This window comes from Phyllobates terribilis, unplaced genomic scaffold (assembly GCF_046119375.1).
Source record: "Phyllobates terribilis strain yellow unplaced genomic scaffold, ASM4611937v1 Scaffold_5__5_contigs__length_657084704, whole genome shotgun sequence".
NCBI classification, from domain to species: domain Eukaryota; kingdom Metazoa; phylum Chordata; class Amphibia; order Anura; family Dendrobatidae; genus Phyllobates; species Phyllobates terribilis.
Genome location: NW_027362765.1, coordinates 611,693,370 through 611,712,514, shown reverse-complemented (window position 1 = coordinate 611,712,514; position 19,145 = coordinate 611,693,370). Strand labels below are relative to the sequence as shown.

At 49.0% G+C, this 19,145-nt stretch overlaps 1 long non-coding RNA gene across 1 annotated transcript in view; it reads right to left on the bottom strand.

Moving 5' to 3' along the window:
• Positions 1-19,145, bottom strand: part of LOC141273752 (uncharacterized) — a 42,497-nt gene that overhangs the window by 875 nt on the left and 22,477 nt on the right. The gene's annotated exons all lie outside the window — the stretch shown is intronic.

Here is a 19,145-nt window from a genome sequence, read left to right as displayed (position 1 = left end):
CGCGGTAGGGGCGTTGCAGTGCGGCATGGCAGTGACATAGACGGGAACAGTCCATATAGATGGGCTGAGACTGGCTTCCAGGGTTTCTGAATGGAGATGGAAAAGGTCCAACTCCAATGAGCACTTCATTGCATTCAAACAAGCCCTCACTATTTTCAGGTCACACTCACTGCAGCATAACAAAAATACTTCTCATCTCTCATATTCTCCCTGTCTCACAACCCTAAACAGCTATTCAGTACTTTCAATTCTCTCCTCCGTCTCCCAGGTCCCCCTCCCTCTCCACTCATCTCAGCTGAAGACTTTACCTCATTCTTCAAGCAGAAGATTGTCAATATAAGGCAAAGCTTTTGCCAAGAGTCCCCACAGTCATATAAAGCCATCCACAACCTGTCTCCTCCATACATCTGTGGCCTAGTCTCCCGGTACATACTGCATGCACCCTCCGATCCGCACAAGATCTCCTGTTCTACTCTCCTCTTATCTCCTCTTCCCACAATCGCATACAAGATTTCTCCTGTGCATCCCCCCTATTCTGGAATGCTCTACCCCAACACATCAGACTCTCGCCTACCATGGAAACCTTCAAAAAGAACCTGAAGACCCACTTCTTTCGACAAGAATACAGCCTGCAGTAACCCTCACTCCACCACACCTCTGCACAACAAGCTGTTCCCTCACATACTGTATCCTCACCCATCCCTTGTAGATTGTGAGCCCTTGCGGGCAGGGTCCTCGCTCTTCCTGTACCAGTCGCTGACTCGTTTTTGTTCAAATTATTGTGCTTGTTGTTTGCTATGTATACCCCTTTTAAACATGCAAATTATCATGGAATTAATGGCGCTATAATAATAAATAATTATAAAATAATAATATAAAGAAATGTAGACTTATTTTCAACCAAAATGCAGCAAAACAGCAAAGCAACCAAAAACAACAAAGACTTGCCCAGCTAGGCGCTAACTAACGTACCATACTGCTTACTCACACTACCAGGGATGTATGCAGGTTTGGCTTTACAGCAATTCAGAATATAGCACTTTAAACCGTTGTGCATTACCTCCTCAGGAACACCCTCCTGACAGTCTGGAGGCTGTGACTCCAATTAAGCTTTTCCTTCAGATTTTCTGTGTCCCTAATGAGCTGGCAAAGCCTCCAGTACTGCCATACTGGATCGGGAGCGAAGAGTCTCACTGCCGAATTCTACTCATCACTTCAATAAAAACCGGCCCGGAACTACCATAAATAAACTGGCTCAGCAGCTAAGCCGCTGCACCAACCAGCACTTACCTGGCATTTAATATCTTGCCCAGCTTAACTTTCTGGGAGAGATATACACTCCGTATAGTATCTTCCCTGTCGGCCACCTACAATGTAGATTAGAAGAGCAGACTGTCAGTCATTACATGTCTCACACTGGCAATGCCCGCCCTCGTTTATAATAACCTCTGGAGGCGGAGTCTCATGAAGATCAGTGTCCTGCCCATAGTCCTAAACAGCTCATTTACATATAAGAAAAACATGTATAGCTCTGGAATAAGACATTGGATCACAGATATCAATGTATCATCTTATTCAGCTTCCTCTGACCCACATGCCCATATAGATGGCTTAGGAAGGTTGATCCTACTGACAGATTTCTTTTAACCCCTTCCCCTGATGCATACATACATCCCGACATGCATATATACTGCTCTGCAGGAGCTGCATTCCCGCAAAAAGAAGTATATATACAGTGCAGTGATCGCGCGGGCTCACGCTGAGCACCGCCGCAATCACATGCAGGTGTCAGATCTATATGAGAGCTGAGCCCCCGCAGCAACGTCCACAATGGGTGCTATCACCGATTGCGGGCTTTTAACCCCCGTGATGCCGCTGTCAATAGTGACAGTGCCATTGCGGGGCATCGCAGAGGGAGTGAACTCCCTCTGTGCTCCCATCAGCACAATGTGATCGCATTGATCGCTCAGACGCTGATCTGATGATCTACAGTGCAGAAGCATTGCAAAATATCAGATCACTGATCTGACAGTGTAAAGATAATGTGAAAAAGTAAAAAAAAAAAAGTTAATAAAAATTGTAAATTTTTTTTTAAAAAATCCCAAAATAAAGAACAAAAAAAAAATTATTTATCCAATAAATTAATTTATTTCTGTAAAAAAATCCAGAATGACCCAACCTATAAAACGGTCCCACCAGTTAACCCCTTCACTGAACGCCGTAAAAAAATAAAATAAAAAAACGAGGCAAAAAACTATGCTTTATCATCGTACTGCCGAACAAAAGTGCAACAAAATGCGATCAAAAACCCAAAGAACATAAAAAACGTCACCTTATCCCACAAAACACAAGCTGCCACACAGCTTCATCAGTGGAAAAATAAAAAATTATAGCACTCAGAATAAAGAAATGCAAAAATAATTATTTTTTCTATAAAATAGTTTTTATTGTGTAAAAGCAGCCAAACATAAAAAACAATATGAATGTGGTATCGCTGTAATCGTACTGACCCAAAGAATAAAGCTGCCTTATTCATTTTAAAACACATGGGACTGCATTTAAAAAAAAAACACTTCCTGAATTGCTGGTGTTTGTTCATTCTGCCTCCCAAAAATTGGAATAGAACGCAATCAAATAATGTTATGTGCCCGAAAATGGTACCAATAAAAACGTCAACTCATCCCACAAAAAACAAGCCCACACATAACTCTGCTGACCGAAATATGGAAAAATTATAGCTATCAAAATATGGCGATGCAAAAACTAGTTTTAGTCTTTTAGTGTGTAACGGCAGCCAAACATAAAAACCCGATAAAAATCTGGTATCACTGTAATCGCACTGACCCGAAGAATAAAGTCGTCTAATCACTTATACCGCACAAGGAACAGCGTCAAAAAAATAAATAAATAAAAACAATTCTTCACCTACTGTTGATTTGTTCATTCTGCCTCTCAAAGATCGCAGTATTGCTCGGCTCACATTTATCCTGAGTGCTGGCACCGGGGTTTCAGTGTAAATCTCTGAAATACGTGATTCAGACAGAACCCCCGGTGGAAGATTTCCTATAATTAGGCAGATGAAAGCACTGTGGATGCCGTCAGCCCTGTGATCTGGCGGTGTCAGTCTTTTTAAGCGTGCAAAAAAGTGCCATCGGCCACAGTTTTCTGCACTTCTGAAAAGGACTACGCTGAACAGAGACCAGAGTAACTCTGCTGTCTCATTATAGTGAATGGATCCCTCGGTAGTTTCATCTGAATTAAGTCACTTGGAGATCTAGATGGAAACCCCGAAGTAAGTGTTCAGTGTAGAGCGCAGGATAAATCTGATCCAAAATTTTATGTAAAATGTTCCTAATGAAAGTTTCAACTCAATCCACAAAAAAAGCAAGTCCACACTCACATCCGTCATCTGTTAATGGAAATATAAGGGGCTTCCACATTACTGGCAGTACAAAGGCTCTGGAAAAGCACTATGGCTCCTCACTCCCCAAAAGAAATCCAGCGAATTCTACACTCCCAAATCCAACTGCCTCCTCCCTTATGAGCGCTACAGTGTGCCTAAACCACATTTAGCGTTCACGTTTGGTATTTCCATAGCGATGAGAGACTGTTTAATTTACGGGTTTGTGTCTCCAGAAGCATGAGCACTACAACGTACTGGTAACTACAACAGCAGTTTGCAGTTTTCACTCAGCAACATCCACTACTGCTTGTTTCTGGAAAACACCCATAGAGTCAAAATAGTCTTTACACCTGTAGATAAGTTCCCAAAGGAGTATAATTTCCAAAATGGGGTCAATTGAGGGGAGATTCTGCTCTTCTAGCATTTAGGGGCTCTGTATGTGGAGTCCGCAATCTATTTTAAGAAATCCTGTGCTCCAGGAGGCAAATAGCGCTCATACAGTGTTGCTAAGCAGTACTGTACAGCCACATATGGGGTATTTCTACATTCAGCAGAAATTGGGGGACACATTTCGGTGCCATTTTTACCAATTTCCCAGTGTGAAAATGTAAAATCTGGGACTAAAACAAAATTTTGGTTGTAAAAATGTAATTATTTTTTTCTTCACTGCCCAATGATATAAAATGCTGTGACCCACCTGTGGTGCCAATATGATCACTGCAACTCTAGATGAATTCATTGAGAGGTGTAGTTTGTAAAATGGGGTAACTTATGGGGATTCAGCTGTTCTGGAACCTCAGGGGCTCTACCAATGTGACATAGCACCCTCAAACCAGTCCAGCAAAATCTGAACTCCAAAATGGAACTTCTTCCCTTCTGGGCTTTGCACTGTGCCTTAAAAATCGCTTTCGACCACATATGGCGTAACGGAGTATTCAGGAGAAATTGCACAACAAATTGTATGGTGAAATTTGTCCTGTTACTCTTATGAAAATGCTAAATTTGGGGCTAAAATCATTTTTTGTGGGAAAAATGTGATTTTTTTATTTTCACGGCTCAAAGTTCTAAACTTCTGTGAAGCACCTCAGGGTTTCATGGTGCTCACCACACATCTAGATGAGTTCCCCGAGGGGTCTACTTTCTAGAATGGTGTCACTTGTGGGGGGGTTTCCACTGTTTAGGCACATCAGGGGCTTTCGAAACGCGACATGGCATCCGCTAATTATGCCAGGAAATTTTACATTCAAAAAGTCAAATGGCACTCATTCCCTTCCTGCCGTGCACCCAAATAGTGTTTTTCCCCTACATATGGGGTATCTGTGTGCTCAGGAGAAATTGCACAACAAATTTTGGGGTCCATTTTCTCCTGTTACCCTTACGAAAGTAAAAAAAAAAATGGGTCTAAAGGAAAATTTATGTGAAAAAAAGTTAAATATTTCTTTTTTACTTGCACATTCCATTAATTCCTGTGAAGCACCTGAAGGGTTAATAAAGTTCTTAAATGAAGTTTGAGCACCTTGAGGGGTTCAGTTTTTAGAATGGTGTCACTATTGGGTATTTTCTGTCATACAGACCCTTCAAAGTCACTTTAAATGTGAATTGGTCCCTAAAAAAAATGGTTTTGTAAATTTTGTTGAAAAAATGAGAAATCGCTAATCAACTTTTAACACTTCTAATTTCCTAACAAAGAAATTACCGGTATGTTTCAAAAATTGTGCTGATGTAAAGTAGACATGTGGAAAATGTTATTTATTAAAATGTAAAAATAAGAATAAAATAAAAAAAATCCTTATACTCACCTGTCTGAAGATGTCCCACGCTGTAACCCATCTGACCGCTCACGCCGAGGAGCTGGGGAGAATGTCGCACTGCAGTGAGAGGTGTCCAATCACTCGGTGAGCTCAGCGGAGGTCCGGGACCCGCTCGCTGCAGCTAGTCATTCTCCCCGGCGTGAGCGGATTACAGCGGGGGACATCTTCGGGTTAAGTGAGTATAATGATTTTTTTACTTTATTCTTATTTTTACACCAGGACACAGCGGGAGCATAATACTACACTCATCATTGTCCTTTGCTAGAGCTGATCACAGCGCAAGCAGGAGACAATGATGAGCACAGCGTTCAGCACCTGGCACATGGGAACAGCGCTAACTGTACCGCTGTTTCCCAGGCGCCGGTAGTTGTCACACTGATGACAAATGGGTGTCATCCGTGTGTCATCACTGTGCACGTCTGCGGGAGGTTTTGTGGCCCGTGCTGAGAGAAAAAAAATGGACATGTCAGTATATTTTTCCCACAGATACACGGTCCGTGGAAACACACTGACATATGCACAGACCCATTCAATTGAATGGGTCTACGTGTGTCAGTGTCTCCAGTATGTGTGGAAATGGACACCACATGTACTCAAAACACTGACATCTGAAAGGCACCTTAGGGTGCACTAGATGATGAAGCTGGCTGCATGGATGAAATGCCCCCAATTGCTATGGCCAATTGCCCCAAGATTGTTTCACAATTGTGCAGCTATTGGCCTGTTATGGGCTTGCAAAGCTTCATCTATGCTGTGGCTGCATCTACTGGCTGTACTCTCATGAATGGTCCATTCTCACTGAATTTCAACATGGTACTGTAATAGGATGCAATCATTTGTACAGAGGAGCTTAGTGGATAAGACTCACCGACGCTCCACTGACTCAATAAATGAAGGGTTCAACACTTCTGACTAAAAAAGCACTCCCATCAAAGTTTTTATCCTCTTAATATATTGCAATCTTCATATTATATAGCACTGGGTACTCACAATTGCTCATTTTGCCCTTCTACCCAGCTAATTCTTCGGTTTTCTCTGCTCTATGTAGAAACAGGGAGTCTCTTGTCCCTGCATTTATCATTCCCTTCTTCAACTCCTGACCCAGCTGCTCCATTCCTCTCCCCTGCCAAGGACTTCTGCAGTGACTTATGACTCATACAGGGAAAATTTACTTCCTGTTTTTACATAGAGCCTAAAAGGATTCTGATGGTCAGTTTTTAATCATGTGATGTCAAAGACCTAATGAAAAACAGAAGAATTTGCTGGGTGGAAAGGAAAAGTGAGCAATTGTAAGTACAAAATGCTATATAATATGACGATTGCAATATATTAAAAGGATAAAAACTTTTATAGGAGTGCTTATTTAATATCAGCACAAAAAACTGTGCCAGTAGCTTCATGGCATGGATTTCCATGGCTGAGCAGCTTCATGTAATTCTTAGATCACCAAGCACAATGCCAAGCATCAGATGGAGTGGTGTAAAGCTGCCACCACTGAACTCTAGAGCAGTGGAAATGTGTTCAGTGGAGCAATGAATCTCAACTTGTATAACTGACTGTCTAAAGCAGGGTTCCCCAACTCCAGTCCTCAAGGCCCACCAACAGGTCATGTTTTCAGGATTTCCTTAGTATTGCACAGGTGATGTAATTATTGCCTGTGCAGGTGATGGAATTATCACCTGTGCAATACTAAGGAAATCCTGAAAACATGACCTGTTGGTGGGCCTTGAGGACTGGAGTTGGGGAACCCTGGTCTAAAGGACAAGTCTTGGTTTGATGAACACCAAAAGAACGTTACCTGCCTGACTACATTGTGCCAGCTATAAAATTTGGTGGAGGATGTTTAATACTGTGGGGCTGTTTTGCAGGGTATGGCCTAGGACTCTTAGTTTTAGTGAAATCTTAAAGCATCACCGCAGCGTTATTTTTATTTTCAGCACTGGAGTGGTGCTACTAATCTAAGTTCCTGCCCCTAATATTATACTTACCAGTTGCCGTCTTCAGCAGTTCCCGGCGCCACTCCAATCGCGTGTTACCACCTTGTGACTGCAACTTTGGATAGACGGGAAGTCAGAGGTAACAGTCACAAGCTCTCGATGCAGGTCTATGAGGGCCTCGTACTGACCTCATTCTGGCTCTCATAGACTTACATTGAGTTGTGATTCTGGATCGACCAGCAAACTTTGGAGTGATCCAGCAAGTCACAACCTGAAGAACACTGACCAGGGCGGCACCGGCTGGTAAGTATAAGACTAAAGGTAGGGAACTTAGATTTTTGGCAAAACTTCAGAGCTGCAATAAAAAAATAACATTGGAGTGGTGCCTGCAATAAAAAAAACACTGGAGTGGTGCTTTAATGCTTTGTTACAACTTTGTGGACAATTGTAGCTTCACACTTTGTGAGAAGTTAGAAGAAGTGCACAAAGTAAGCTCCATAATGGCATGGTTTGGGGAGTTTGGTGTGGAAGAACATGAATGTCCTGCATGGAGACCTGACCTCAGGCCTATCCAATAACTTTCAGATATGGAGACGGAGTCCGGTCCTCTAACCCAACATCAGTATCTGACCTCACAATTGCTCTTCTGGATGAATGGGCAAAATAATTCACAGAAACCTTCAATATCTCCCAGAAAACCTTCTGAGAAGAGTGAAAGCTGCAAGACTCCATAATAATACTTTTGTATTTGGATTGGAATGTGATAAAAGCTGTAGGCGTCACAATCCTCTTGTCCATATAGTACATTTGTACATAAACTTATACATGCAGAGAGCTCCCTCTAGTGGTAGTTGTCAACATGCTTTAAAGGAGTCATGACAGTTCTGTCTCCAACCTCAGCATACTTTAGCAATCCTGGGGAGTAGATAAGTATGCCGGATCTCTAGATTACAAAAACTAAATTAAAGCAAGCATTGCATAGACATTGTAACCTCAAATTTAATTTAAATAATCTGGCAATTAACTGATCATCGCCGGTCTGGCTGCTCTAATCCTATGCAGTTTGCAATTAATATTAGATGTATTTGGCCAGATATTAGTCCTATAGGAAAAATGTTGTATTATAGCATATGGTGGCCACTGGCGGTGTTTTGCCACTCCAGCCCGCAGAGGGTGTCCAAAAGTGGATCTATCACCATATTTACTATACAACCTGAATTTATTAATAACTGGGCGACATTACACTGATTAAAATGATACCTTAGTCAGGACAGCCATCAGGACATTACTGCCCTTACTGCTGTATGGGGCCCGGTGAGCAACAGTACAGAAGGGGGGGCCTCGGCCCAATCAGGGCCCTCCTCTTGCGCTTCTGCTCACTGGGCCCCATGGTGTAACAAAGTACTGTGCGCTGGGGCGCCGCCTTAGGCAGCGCACACCTAGGCGCTGTGAGCTTTCCCAGCGGAGCTCCACGGCCGTTAAACCTGAACGGCTGCACAGCTCCAGCTCCCACATACTTCTCCAGACTTCTGGTCAGGTGACGGCGCATACGTGATGACGTCAACGCGTACGTGCGCCACTGGCCATTGCCAGGGCACCAGAAGCAGAGCTGTGCCTGCAGAGGATCGTAAGTGAGGTAAGTATGAACAACTTTTTTCTATTTAAAATGAGTTAAAGGGGGAGGGGGACTGCAAGTGATGGCGTGGGGGGGTTGCAAATTATGGAGTGGGGGGGAAGAGTGACTTCAAATGATGGAGTGAGGGGAGGAGGCTGCAAATGGAGTGAGGGGGGCTGCAAATGATGGAGTGAGGTGGGAAAAGAGGGACTACAAGTGATGGAGTGAGGGGAGGGGCTACAAATGATGGAGTGAGGGTGGGCTGCAAATGATGGAGTGAGGGGGGGACGAGAGACTACAAGTGATGGAGTGATGGGAGGGGGCTGCAAATAATAGAGAGGGGGGAATGAGGGACTAAAAATGATGGAGTGGGGGGGACGAGGGACTACAAATGATGGAGTGAGGGGGGGACGAGGAACTACAAATGATGGAGTGGGGGGGACGAGGAACTACAAATGATGGAGTGAGGGTGGACTGCAAATGAGTGAGGGGCGAACGAGAGACCACAAGTGATGGAGTGATGGGAGGGGGCTGCAAATGATGGAGTGAGGGGGGGGACGAGGGACTACAAATGATGGAGGGTGGGCTGCAAATGAGGGAGTGCGGTGGGAATGAGAGACTACAGGTGATGGAGAGAGGGGAGGGGGCTGAAAATGAAGGAGTGGGGGGCGTGAGGGACTACAAGTGATGGAGTGAGGGGGCTCCAAATGATGGAGTGAGGGGGGAATGAGGGGCTACAAATGATGGAGTGGGGGGACGAGGGACTACAAATGATGGAGTGTGGGGGATGAGGGACTACAAATGATGGAGTGTGGGGGACGAGGGACTACAAATGATGGAGGGTGGACTGCAAATGAGGGAGTGAGGGGCGAACGAGAGACCACAAGTGATGGAGTGATGGGAGGGGGCTGCAAATGATGGAGTGGGGGACGACGACGAGGGGCTACAAATGATGGAGTGGGGGGACGAGGGGCTACAAATTATGGAGTGAGGGTGGGCTGCAAATGAGGGAGTGCGGTGGGAACGAGAGACTACAAGTGATGGAGTGATGGGAGGGGGCTGCAAATGATGGAGTGGGGGGGCGAGGGACTACAAATGATGGAGTGGGGGACGAGAGACTACAAGTGATGGAGTGAGGGGAGGGGGCTGAAAATGGAGTGAGGGGGGGCAACGAGGGACTACAAGTGATGGAGGGGAGGGGGCACCAAATGATGGAGTGAGGGGGGGAATGAGGGACTACAAGTGATGGAGTGAGGGGGCTGCAAATTATGGAATGAAGGGGGCTGCAAATTATGGAGTGAGGGGGGCTGCACATTATAGAGGGGGGGACGAGGGACTACAAATGATGGAGGGGATGGGGCTGCAAATGATGGAGTGAGGGGAGAATGAGGGACTACAAGTGATGGAGTGAGGGGAGGGGGCTGCAAATGATGGAGTAAAGGGGGTACGGGGGACTGCAAATGATGAAGTGAGGGGGGGACTGCAAATGATGAAGTGAGCGGGACTGCAAATGAAGACGTGAGGGGGACTGCAAATGAAGACTAGAGGGGGCACTGCAAATGATGACGTGCAGAGTGGGGGCGTTGAGATTGCAGGAGTGTGACTGATATTGAATTGGCGGAAAGAGTATGGGTGCTAATTTATATATTAGGTGAGGAAAAGTGGCTATGTATAGTTAGTGGGGGTGCAGTGGTGGATTAAAATTTATATTTGGAATGGTCGGTTGCATAATAACTAGTGATATAGTAATGGTGGGTGCACATCTGTATTCAGCTGAGTAGAAGAAGGGGAATGTCACTGGTGATCACTGTATTACCTGTACACTATATACAGAACTCCTGTGTATAATGTCAATGGTGATCCCAGTATTACCTGTACACTGACACTATACACTGTTTACAGAGCTCCTGTGTATAATATCACTGGTGTTCACTGTATTACTTGTACACTATATACAGAGCTCCTGTGTATATCACTGGTGTTCACTGTATTACCTGTACACCATACACTATATACAGAGCTCCTGTGTATAATGTCACTGGTGATCCCCGTATTACCTGTACAGTAACACTATATACAGAGCTCCCGTGTATAATGGCACTTATGGTAATATTATTGTGTATTTTTATTAATGATCAGTATTGCAATATTCGGTCACTATGTGGTGGTAATATGGGATCTGGTCATGGTGTGGCAGTATTTCTCCTTTGTATGTGGTATTATTTAGTTGCTATGTATTGATACTATGTGATCTGGTCATGGTGTGGCCGTATTTGTTCCTTTCGTGGGGTATTAGTTGCTATGTGGTAGTAATATGTGGTCTGGTCATGGTGTGACAGTATTTGTCCCTTGTATGTGGTATTATTCAGTCACTATGTGGTGGTAATATGTGATCTGGTCATGGTGTGGAGATATTTGTTCCTTGTTTGTGGTATTATTTGGTTGCTATGTTGTGGTAATATGTGATCTGGTCATGGTGTGGCGGTATTTGTTCCTTGTATGTGATATTATTCGGTCACTATGTGGTGGTAATATGTGGTCCGGCCATGGTGTGATGGTAGTTCGCTCTTGTATGTGATATTATTGGTCATTTTAAAAAATGTACGTGACACATTCCCTTAAAGAAAAATAAATAAAAATATTCAATTGGAATAAGCAACAGGAAAACCAGGACCTACGCTCCAATCACTTCTTCATATAGCAGGACTAAGCACCTATCCCTTCAAGTCCTGGGTGCAAAAAAAAAGAAGCTTCCATTCATAGACAAAAAATACTGTGAATAATTCAAGAAAAGTGGAAGGCACTCACCGGACTGTTAAAATGCTTCTTTATTGCTTCTTCTTTAAGGCTGCGTGCCCACGTTGCGTATTACAAGCGTATATGCTGCGGAATTTCCGCAGCGTAAACGCTTGTAAAACGCATGTATATCCGCACCCCATGGTCCCCAATGGCATTCCGCAATGTCAATGCCCATGCTGCGGATTTTTCCGCAGCGTATATGCTGCGGTCAAAAATCCGCAGCATGTTCATTCATTTTGCGTTTCCGCATGCGGATGGTACCCAAGTCTGGAGGAGAGGAGACTCTCCTCCAGACCTGGGTACCAAAGAACCTGTAAAAAAAAGAATAAAATAAAGTTTATACTTATCTTCTGATGTTTTCCCGCCGTCGCGTTGTTGTGTGAAGGACCTGCCACATCATTGAGTCATGTGACCCATCACATGACTCAATGACGTCACCGCAGGTCCTGCACACAACAGCGTGAGCCGCTCAAGACTCTGGACGGGGCCGAGAATGCATCGGTAGGCGAGTATAAACTTTATTTTTTTATTTTTTACCATTCTGATTCTTTTTTTTAACTATTACTTGGTCACACTATATAAATCCATGCCGGTTGCATGGATTTATATAGTGTGAACAAGTTGTCAAGCACTTTTCCAAGTGATGCTTAAATCACTTGGAGAAGTGCTTGATAACCCGCATGCGGAAATGCATGCAAAGACGCTGCAAAGACGCCTCACAAACGCTTCTACCTGGCGGGAAAACCGCATGTAAAATCCGCATGTGATTTTCCCGCCAGGGAGAAGCGTAAAAAATATGCTTCAGTTCCGCAACGTGGGCACTTAGCCTAAAAACATCACAAGCTGGGGGGTATATGTTATGCTGTTCTTGATTACGGCCTGTGATGAAAGCCGGCCGGTGGGTGCAGCTCTCTGGCGCCCCCTTACCTCTCAGGTCAGTCAAGGTACTGCACCTAGAGAAAGTAGTGCCAGGAAGCTGCAACCAGCGCAGGGAACACGGTAGTGTGTTATCCCTTCAACGTCACTAAACCGTAACGTCACTACACAGCACAACTCGCTAGCGCCCTCTTAGCCTCAGGTCAGTCAAGGAACTGCACCTAGGATAAGCGGTCGCCAGGGAGACTGTCCTGTAACCTACTGGGTATCGGGGCCCTCTGTAGTGAGGGCGGTATATATATCTTCCTTGGCCGCGCCAGGAATATATATATCTGAACCTCCGACCGTCACTACCAGCCTTCCCCAATCCCCAGTTGGTATGCTGCCACCAGTCCCTATTTTAGATATACGCCCAGTCCGTGAATGGGCCTATATCGGGTCAGGAACCAACCCTGGGTAGCGTTTTTGGCTTGAGCCGAGCTCACACGGACGTGCGTTCGTTATGCAGAATAAAAGGCAGGCCCACAATTACTTGAGGTAATTGATTATAATAATACACTAGATACACGATATACAACTAAATATACACAGGTATAAGGTCAGGCTAAACTATACAACAATGGAATACAACACACAGAATCACCACAGCATATCAGTTACCGGTTTCTTGATTTTCTTGTGACGCAGGGAGAGGATTCTGCGGTCGCAGGCACGGTTCTTTGTTACAGGCTGAGGCCTACCACCGCATGGTCAAACTGCTCCTCCCCTTGGTGGCCTCAGCTGGTGCTCAGATGTTCAGCACACCACTCTTGGGTCAAAAACTGACTTGTCTCTTGTCTGTCCTGCTATCTTACCTGCCCCGTCCCGCCCACTGCTGGTGAGGTCAGCTGGCTCAGTCTCCACCCTCAGGTCTAACTTCGATCAGAAGCCCAAATTCTATGGAACCCAATAACTTCTTCTGGGATGGTCTCATGATACCCCCAGGGGTTCCCATGGATTCGGGCCGCCGTAACCGACCTTTTGATATCAATTATGATACCATACGGTCCTCAGGAATGGCTCCGCGCTATATCTTGGCTTCCAGAGCACGTACAAACGTCTACCGCGGAGGCTTGTGTGCGCAATGGCTCCGGGACGCCGTGATATTTTTTTATTGGCCCATCCCATGCAACATGCGTGTACTTTTCATGTTTCTATATCTTATGCCTCCATGCTTGTGACAGACAAAGAAACTAGTCCTATGGGACAAATGGTCAGGTACAGATAGACGAAGCACCCCCCCCTGCTGGCTGTGTTTCCTCTCGAAGTCTTTGAAGCTCCTAGCATTCAAGTGTTAAGTAGGCTTCTTATCTTACAGGAGCCTGGATGGGGGGAAACTATCTAGTTGACGTTTTAACAGAAGGTCCCAAGGGTGGGGGCTGCTGAAGTGTGGCCATCCCTGGATATGATTTATCATTACCAAGATGGCGGCTACAGGTTCATCACACCTCCCCCTATACGAGGGCGCGAGGGGGTAGCACATTCCTGTGTTCCCCCGTGCGTCCTTCTGCACCCTCCCCTTGCCGGGATAACCCGTCAGCGTTACCGTGGTCACGGCCTCTTCTGTGGCGAATGGAGAAGTGGTACTGCTGGAGAGCGAGGCTCCAGCGTAGCAACCTGCCATTCGACCCAGAGACCGTGTGTAACCAGCTGAGGGGGTTGTGGTCCGTCTCCACGGTGAAATGGCTCCCGTACAAGTAGGGCTGCAGACGCTGCAGGGCCCATACAATTGCCAGGCATTCTTTTTCCACCGTGGAGTAAGCCACCTCCCGGGGCAGTAGCTTCCTGCTCAGGTACAAGACAGGATGTTCCTGGCCTGTCGTGTTGACCTGACTTAGCACAGCACCGAGGCCAAAGTCACTGGCGTCGGTCTGTACCACAAACGGCCGGTCGAAGTCGGCAGCTTGCAGTACAGGGGAGCTACTTAGGGCGGCCTTGAGTGCCCCGAAAGCTGTCTCGCAGGCGACTGTCCAGTCGACTGCGACGGGCAGCTTCTTCTTGGTGAGGTCCGTCAGGGGCTTGGCCAGGGTGCTATAGTGTGGGACGAACCTCCTATAGTACCCGGCGGTCCCCAAGAAGGACATCACCTGCTTTTTGGTCCTAGGAGTGGGCCAGGATGCGATGGCATCCACTTTCCCCGGTTCTGGCTTCAGAACCCCCCCGCCTACCCGGTGACCCAGGTAGAGGACCTCACTCATGCCCAGCTGGCACTTTTCCGGCTTGATGGTCAAGCCTGCCCGGTGGATCCGACCGAGCACCTGCCGCAGGTGCTCTAGGTGATCCTCCCAAGTGGGACTGAAGACTGCAATATCGTCCAAGTACGCAGCCGCGTACCCTTCAAGTCCCTCAAGCAGCGTATTGACCATCCGCTGAAAAGTGGCAGGGGCATTCTTCATGCCGAATGGCATCACTGTGGACTCGTACAGTCCAAAAGGGGTGATAAAGGCAGAGCGTTCCCTTGCCGCGGGGGTCAGAGGAATCTGCCAGTACCCCCGGCTCAGATCCATGATGGTCAGGTACTTAGCCCCGGCCATCCGATCGAGCAGGTCATCGATGCGTGGTATGGGGAACGCATCGGTGGCCGTTACAGCGTTGAGCCCCCGGTAGTCCACGCAGAACCGTGTAGTTCGGTCCTTCTTTGGTACGAGGACTACAGGCGAGGCCCACGCGCTGCTGGATGCCTGGATCACCCCCAGCTTCAGCATCTCGTCTATCTCTTGGCGCATGTTTCCCTGCACCTCGAAAGAGACCCGATATGCTGAACGCCGGATCGGCGGGTGATCGCCAGTGTCCACGTCGTGGACAGCCATCTCAGTCCTTCCGGGCAGGCTGCTGAACAGCCCCCGGAAGGGGTGCAGGGTGGTCCCCAGCTGGGACCGTTGGTCCTCCGTGAGCTGGTGGCCAACCCCCAGATCCTCGATGGACCCACCCGCCTTGGCTTGGGTGAGCAGATCCAGGAGGGTTTCTACCTCTCCTTCCTCGGGAAGGTTGCACACTGGGTGGGCAGTCGCTTCCCGCTCATGATGAGCCTTCATCATGTTCACGTGGAAGGCCTTCCTCCTTCCACGGGCGTGATCCAGGGTGACCAGATAGGTGACGGCATTGAGTTTCTGGTGCACGAAGTAGGGACCTTCCCAGGCTGCCTGAAGCTTGTTCTGTGGTACGGGGACCAGTACCCACACCTTTTGACCCACCTGGTAGGTCCTCTCACAAGCATTCTGGTCGTACCACCGCTTCTGGTCGGCCTGGGCCTGGGCCATATTGTCCTGCACCAGCTTTGCCAAGGCCATCATCCTGTCCCGGTGGCGCACGACATACTCGATGACCGACACCTCGGGGGTGGCCAAATCCCCTTCCCATGCTTCCTTCACCAGAGCCAGGGGGCCCCGTACCCGTCGCCCGTACAGGAGCTCAAAGGGGGAGAACCCCGTTGAGGCCTGCGGAACCTCCCGGTAAGCAAATAGGAGGTGTGGGAGGTAACGCTCCCAGTCTCTCCCGTGGGAGTCGACCAACATCTTAAGCATCTGCTTTAAGGTGCCATTGAACCGCTCACACAGGCCATTAGTCTGTGGGTGATACGGGCTGGCCACCAGATGTTGCACCTGCATTTGCTTACAGAGGGACTCCATCAGCCGCGACATGAACTGGGTCCCTCGGTCGGTGAGCATTTCTTGGGGGAAACCCACTCTGGAGAAGATCTCCAGTAAGGCGGTAGCCACCTTGTCGGCCCGAATGGACGACAAAGCTACCGCTTCCGGGTACCGGGTGGCATAGTCCACTACCGTGAGTATGAAGCATTTCCCGGAGTGGCTGGGAGTGGACAGAGGTCCAATAAGATCCACAGCGACCCTCGAGAAAGGCTCTTCGATGATGGGCAGAGTTACCAGTGGGGCTTTGGGGCGCGGCCCCGCCTTCCCCACCCTCTGACAGGTGTCACACGAACGGCAGTAGGCACCCACCGCGGCTCCCATCCCAGGCCAGTAGAAATGCTGAGCTATCCTGGCCTTGGTTTTAGCGATCCCTAGGTGTCCGGCCATCGGAATCTCGTGTGCGATCCGCAACAATTCCGCCCTGAACGGATAGGGTACCACTAACTGTCGGTCCCTGGGCCACGCCTCCGGTGAACCCTGCTGGACCGTTACCCGGTACAGCCGTCCCTGGTCCCAGACCACACGCTCGCAGTCTGACTCCATGGGAGGCTGTGCCGCCTGTTCCTTGAGAGCTTTCAGGCTGTCGTCTGCTTCCAACGCAGCCTGAAATTCCTGACTTGATGTGGCCAGAATCGACGAAACTGCCACATCCTCCGTCAGCCCCTCCGGGCATGTCACCTGGCCGCTGTCTGACCCGGCAGACACTTGGTCAGAAGTGGGGAAGCCGTCGGACCTCTGCAAGGCTCCTTGGGCTCCGGCGCTCCCACTCCTGGTGACAGCGGCTATGACCGCTGTGACCGTGGGTAGTGCCTGCTTCCCCTCTGTTTCTGACCAAGCCGCCCGATCAGGCAGGCTTCCTAGGCCTTTGGACATCTCGGATGTGGGGAACTCCTGCCCTGGGGTCTTACCTGGCGGCTCCTCTCTTGGGACACCCCCACCTCCCATGGCCTGTTCCTCCCCCTGCAGTGGGCCTATACTCAGCAGCCTGGATACCCCTGGGAGCCCTACACTGCCGGTAGCTGCCCCCCTCTCCATCCCTGAGCTTCCCTCTACAGAATCCTGCCCGCCCCCTCCCTCACCGGAGGACAAGAGGTCACGGCACGCCGGCTGAGCACCTCTGCGGGCATCCCCACACTCCCCACCTGCTTTCACTAACCCTGTTTGTGTTGTGTCTGTGCAGGTGTTACCCTCAGGTTTCACTCCCTCCTCCTCAGCAGGACACACACTACATACAACATGGTTGGCATTAGCAGCAGACAAATCAATACACTCTTGGGGGGCCGAACTTGGGGGTTCAGAGGGTACATACTGCGATACTAGACGCCCCAAGTCGGTCCCTAATAAAACATTTGCGGGAATATTTGGCGTTACTCCCACCTCCCGCATCCCCCTTCCGGCACCCCAGTCCAAATACACCATGGCAACGGGAAGTGCCGGCTCCACGCCTCCAACCCCGGAGACGGAAAGAGTCTTTCCTGGTACCAAGTCCTGGGGGGACACCACCTCAGGCCGTACCAGTGTTCGTTCAGCGCCCGTGTCCCGCAGTCCCATGACCGCAGAACGGCCTATGGTGACGGGTTGGATGTTGTCCAGGGACCTACCACCACCCCCTCCCACACACAAAACATTGGGCGCTCTCTGGGACTGGGATGGGGTCTTTTGGCGCTGGGGACACTCAGCCCTAAAGTGTCCTGGTTTGTTGCACAGATGACAACGTCTTACGTCTGGTCCTTGCCTGGAGAGGGCAACAGGGGGATACACCCCTTGTGTTCTAGGGGCCGGGGAAACAGGGGCATGACTGGGCTTACCCCCTCTCCAGGTGCTGCTGGCAGACTTCTTCAGCTCAGGCGCCCTGTTATTGGCATACTCGTCTGCCAGGGCGGCTGTAGCAGAAGCCCCTGTTGGTTTTCGGTCACGGAGGAACTGTCGGAGGTCCTCTGGGCAGTTCCACAAAAACTGCTCCGTGACGAACAGTTCCTGGACCTCCTGGCGGGTAGTAAGCGCTAGACCCGAGGTCCAGTGCTCTGCGGCTCTCAACAGCGCCCGCATATGATCGGTCCAGGTGTCCTTGGGGCCACGCAGCAGGCTCCGGAACTTCTGGCGGTACGACTCGGGAGTGAGGTTGTACTGCCGGATCAGGGCCCGCTTGATGCAGTCGTAGTTCTGTACATCCCCGGCAGGTAAGTCCCCCAAGGCATCCAGGGACTTACCCCTCAAACGGGGGGTCAGGTATCTGGCCCACTGATCCCGGGCCAGATGGTGCTGAAGACAGGTCCGTTCAAATGCCACCAGAAAGGAGTCCAGGTCCCCATCCTTCTCCAGTAGAGGGAAGTCCTCAGCTCGGACTTTGGACGACTTGGTCTCCTGATGGGTTGGTTGCTCTAGCGGAAGCCCCCGCTGGGCCAGGTCCAGTTGGTGCTGGCGCTCCGCAGCTCGCTCTGCACGCTCCGCAGCCTCCCGGCGCTCTGCAGCTTCACGCTCCGCAGCCTCCCGGCGCTCTGCAGCTTCGCGCTCCTCCTCCGCTGCCTTCTCTGATGCTGCCAGGAGGGTTTTGTAGACGGCATCGCCATGAGACTGGAGACTTGCCATAGCCGCTTGTAAAAGGGCTTGTGATCTGGACAGGCTGGGCTGGGTAGGTGGTGGGCAGCCCACTGCGGGACCGTATACTGGGGACTGGCTCCCTGAGGTGCCCGGGCTGGACTCCTCCTCGCCATGGGTAACAATGTCCTCCCCTCCTGCCACACGGACCGTAGCATTAGCCTCCTGCAGGGTCTTGCTCCTGGTGCCGTCTGCCATCTTGGTAACCGACACCGCTGCAACCCTGAGTTTGCACACACCTTGTTATACTTTTAGCCTGACCGTCTAACGTTGGGCTGACCTTAAGACTCCAGCAGTGGAAGTTACCACTGGCAGTCTTTAGTGCCTGGGAGTAGGGGTCCCACAACACTATTATTCTGCAATCCCACCGCTCTGCCACCAATGTGATGAAAGCCGGCCGGTGGGTGCAGCTCTCTG